Consider the following 5,269-nt stretch of genomic DNA (forward strand, 5'->3'; position numbering starts at 1 on the left):
CTCCCGCGGCCGGCCACGCCCCCGCGCCGGCGCGCTGCGTGCCGCCGCCACGCCCCGCCACGCCCCCGCGCGCCCGAGCATCGCGCCCGCGCCCCATCACGCCCCGCCCAGTTCTCGCGGTTGCGCCTGCGCGCCTCGGGCATCTCGGGAGGACGTGACGTAAGTTGCGATTCGAATCAATACAGGAAGCATGGCGCGACAGGTTGCCCAGGGCAACCGCCCCTGAACCGGATCTGCGGCCCTGAGGAGGCGGCTATGTGGGAATCTGGGGTAGTGACCCGGTTCAGTTTAAGGCGTGGTTCTTAGAGGACCACGCAAAACAGGTGCCCCCTGGGCAGACCCATCATCGCAATGAATGACGCAGTCAGACCCCCAGATAAGCGCAGGTGGGTGCGCTTTGCTGGTTGTGCAAACCCCACTGCCTGTTGAAACACATTTACTCACTCATTCATTCAATACCATATTACCGTCCTCTTGGGTGCTCCTCCAGATCCTCCAAGCAGGGAACTGAGAAATGTAGTATTTCCTGTGGTGTCAATAACCAAGGATGTCACAGTCATCAGCAATTGTAGCCCTCCAGTGTGAGCCAATGAACCTGAGGGAACTTGGGAAGGAGAAGAATATCTACCCTCTATCAGCGCTCAGACTACAGTCACTCCCTCTGGTGAGCCCAGAGGAACTCAGGGTGTGAAAACAGGATATGGTCCCCAGATAGCTGAGGTGCATATCAAAGGAATGATTTCACTGAGCCCAGACTCTAGCATCTTCTCATATAGAGAAAAGCACTAAATTTCTTAACTTGGGGTTAACCTGGTTTTCTTTAATTCACAAAATTACTTTGGACGTTCAGACTACTTGCCTTTTGTTGCAAAACTTCTATGTAACCTGACTCCTAAACACACACACACACACACACACACCACTCTCCTCCAAGCAGTTCTCTCAGGGTTACTTGAGATGCTGCCTCCTGGACTTAAGTCCTAAAAATTTCCTCCAAATAAAACATAACTCTCAACCTCTAGGTCACTTGTATTTTTTTTTTCAGTCGACAAAACAGATAAAAATCTCTGTTCAAAAAATGGGCAAAGGATCCAAATGGACATTTCCCCAAAGAAAAGAAATAAATGGCCAACTCATGAAAAAAAATACTCACCACCTGCAGTACAGGGAGAAATGCAAATCAGATCACCAAACTACCACTTCAGGCTACTGGATGGCTGTGATTTAAAAAAATAAAATAAAACACCCCCCCACCACCACCACCACTACTCAGGAAATAAAATGTTGGCAAAGGCATAGAACCCTCATACATTGCTGGTGGGATTGTAAAATGGGGCAGCCACTGTGGGAACAGTTCAGCCAGTGCCCATAAAGTTATATGTAGAATTACCAGATGACCCAGCAAGTCCACTCCTAGAATTGGAGATCTGTGTGAAAATTAATAAACAGAAGCTTCATTTAAAATGGAGTTAGGGAGTTCCTTGGCAGTCCAGTAGTTAAGACTGTGTTTTCACTGCTGTGGCCACCTGGATTCAATGCCTCCTATAGTAGCTAAGATCCTGCAAACCAAAAAAAAAAAAAAGAGAAAAACAAGTCAGAAACCCAGAACTTTGCCTGCTTTCTTTGTTTCTTTTTGGCTGCACTGGTCTTCCTTCATTGCTGCCTATAGGCTTTCTCTAGTTGCGGTGAGCAGGGGGCTACCTTTGTGGCAGTGCATTTTTTTTTTTCCCATTGCAGTGGCTTCTGTTGCAGAGCAGGGCTCTAGAGCTCAGGTTCAATAGCAGTGGCTCACAGGCTTAGTTGCCCCATGCCATATGAAATTTTCCTGGATCAGGGATCAAACCCAGGTCTCTTGTATTTGCAGGTATATTCTTAACCACTGGACCACCAGGGAAGTCCCAGAACAGCATTCTTAAATCTTATTGTAACTGAATATGAACCTGTGGAGCCTTCTAGGAACTAGGTCCTACCCCACCCCATGTCCTTCAACAGCCTCTTGTCCATAGAAAAACTTTAGACTCCTAGGTCTTCCCCGAATTCCAAAGGATAAATTTTATCAGTGAAAGTGAAAGTCGCTCAGTCATGTCCAACTGTTTGCAACCCCATGGTCTATACAGTCCATGGAATTCTCCTGGCCAAAATATTGGAGCCTTTCCTTTCTCCAAGGGATCTCTAGTTCCCAACCTAGGGATCGAACCCAGGTCTCCCACATTGCAGGTGGATTCTTTACCAGCTGAGCCACAAGGGAAGCCCAAATTTTATCAGAGAAGTGAGAAAATGCAGAAAGAAAGGAAAACAGTCAAGCAACACAAAATAATATTAATTTAGACATTAAAGTCAAGGAAAGATATACTCAACTGAATGCAGAGTTCCAGAGAATAGCAAGGAGAAGTAAGAAGGCCTTCTTCAATGAACAATGCAAAGAATAGAGAAAAACAACAGAATGGGAGAGACTAGCAATCTCTTCACAAAAATTGAAGGTATCAAAGGAATATTTCATGCAAGGATGGGCATGATAAAGGACAGAAAGAGTAAGGACCTAACAGAGGCAGGAGAGATTAAGAAGAAGTGGTAAGAATACACAGAATTATACAAAAAAGATCTTAATGACCTGGACAACCACAATGGTGTGATCGCTAACCTAGAGCCAGACATCCTGGAGTGTGAAGTCAAGCAGGCCTTAGGAAGCATTACTACCAACAGACCTAGTGGAGGTGATAGAATTCCAGCTGAACTATTTCAAATTCAAAAAGATGATGCTGTTAAAGTGCTGCACTCAATATGTCAGCAAATTTAGAAAACCCAGCAGTGGCCACAGGACTGGAAAATGTTAGTTTTAATCCCAATTCCAAAGAAGGGCAGTGCTAAAGAATGTTCAAATTATCATACAAGTGCGCTTATTTCACATGCTAGTAAGGTTATGCTCAAAATCCTTCAAGCTAGGCTTCAGCTGTACTTGAATTGAGAACTTCTAGATGTACAAGCTGGGTTTAGAAAAGGCAGAGGAACCAGAGATCAAATTGCCAACATTTGATGGATGATAGAGAAAGCAAGGGAATTCCAGAAAAACATCTACTTTTGTTTCATTGACTACACAAAAGCTTTTGACTATGTGGATCACAACAAACTGTGGAAAATTCTGAAAGAGATGGGAATACCAGACCACCTTACCTGCCTCCTGAGAAATCTGTATGCAGGTCAAGAAGCAACAGTTAGAACCTTGCATGGAACAAAGGACTGGTTCAAAATTGGGAATTGAGTATGACAAGGCTGTGTATTGTCACCCTGCTTATTTAACTTCTATGCAGAGCACATGAAGCAAAATGCTGGGCTGGATGAGTTACAGTGTGGAATCAAGGTTGCCAGGAGAAATATCAAAAACCTCAGATATGCAGATGATACCATTTTACTGGCAGAAAGCAGAAAGGAACTAAAGAGCCTCTTGATGAGGGGGGAAGAGGCGAGTAGAAAGCTGGTTTAAAACTCAGTATTCAAAAAACTAAGATCATGGCATCCGGTCCCATCACTTCATGGCAAATAGAAAGGATAACAGTGGAAGCAGTGACAGATTTTCTCTTCTTGGGCTCCAAAATCACTGCAGATGGTGACTGCAGGCATGAAATTAGAAGACTCATGCTTTTTGGAAGGAAAGCTATGACAAACCTAGACAGTGTATTAAAAAGCAGAGACATCACTTTGCCGACAAAGGTCTGTATAATCAAAGTTATGGTCTTTCCAATAGTCGTGTATGGATGTGAGTGAAAGTGAAAGTGCTGGTTGCTCAGCTGTGTGTGATTTTTTTGTAACCTCATGGACTGTAGCCTTCAAGGTTCCTCTGTCCATGGGATCTTCCAGGCAAGAATACTGGAGGGAGTTGCCATTTCCTACTCCAGGACAACTTTGGGAGGGGGCGTTATTTAACCTGCCACATTTTTGGTTTTGGCACTGTTTTGTATTATGATTGCAGTGGGCAGATACACAAATTTACACCGTGATAAATTTGTATAGAACTTATATACCCACGGACCAATGAGTACAAGTAAAACTAGTGAAATCTGGATTAAGCTGGTATATTGTTGTCAATGCCAATGTTCAGTGACGATATTACACTAGCTTTGTATGTGTGTGTTCTCACGTCAGTACTTTAAATATTATGCACATCAAATTATGGTAAAAAGATGACTATGAACAAGATGCATCTGTGCTCAGTCACTTCAGTCGTGCTCAACTCTGCTCCTCCATTTGTGGGGTTCCCCAGGCAAGAATACTAGAGTGAGCAGCCATTCCCTCCTCCAGGGCATCTTCCTGACTCAGGGATCAAACCTGGGTCTCCTGTCTTAGCGGGCAGATTCTTTACCATCTGCGTCACCTGCTGCTACTGCTAAGTCGCTTCAGTCGTGTCCGACTCTGCGCGACTCCATAGACAGCAGCCCACCAGGCTCCCCCGTCCCTGGGATTCTCCAGGCAAGAACACTGGAGTGGGTTGCCGTTTCCTTCTCCAATGCATGCAAGTGAAAAGTGAAAGGGAAGTCTCTCAGTCGTGTCTGACTCTTAGTGACCCCATGGACTGCAGCCCACCAGGCTCCCAGGTCCATGGGATTTTCCAGGCAAGAGTACTGGAGTGGGGTGCCATTGCCTTCTCCGTGAGTCACCTGGGAAGCCCCTTAAAACACAGCCCCTCTATTTCCATCAGCACCCCACTGCATTATAGCCGACCAAGTTTATCTCCAACCATCAAGTGGGGTTCTTTCCAGTAGTTCACTTTGTGACAGGTCATTAAGAATATCTTCTTGAATCTGGACTTCCCTGGTAGTACAGTGGTTAAGAATCTGCCTGCCAACATAGGGGACATGGGTTCGATCCCTGCTCCGGGAAGATTCCACGTGCTGCAGACCAACTAAGCCTGAGCACCACAAGAACCGAGCCCATGCCCTAGAGCCCGTGCTCAGCAATAAGAGAAGCCACGCGATGAGAAGCCCATACATAGCAACAAAGACCCACCACAATTAACATAAAAAAAATTTTTTTTAAGGGATATCTTCAAATCCAGTCATCTGATTGTTACCTCTCATAATATCCGGTGAAAGGTTTGAGCTTGGAAGAACTGGAAGATGCTGAGCCTGTGCTGCTTCGAATTCCATCTGCAATTTTAGTGGAACAAAGGGCCTCTGGATGTTTCTTAGTGTGGAAAAGTTCATTTTATCTTGGTTGGGCTGGAAAGTTTTTTCTGGCCATTCAAGAGGATAACCAGGCAAAAGTTCATTTTTTC

Source organism: Bos mutus, chromosome 7 (assembly GCF_027580195.1).
Source record: "Bos mutus isolate GX-2022 chromosome 7, NWIPB_WYAK_1.1, whole genome shotgun sequence".
Lineage (NCBI taxonomy): Eukaryota > Metazoa > Chordata > Mammalia > Artiodactyla > Bovidae > Bos > Bos mutus.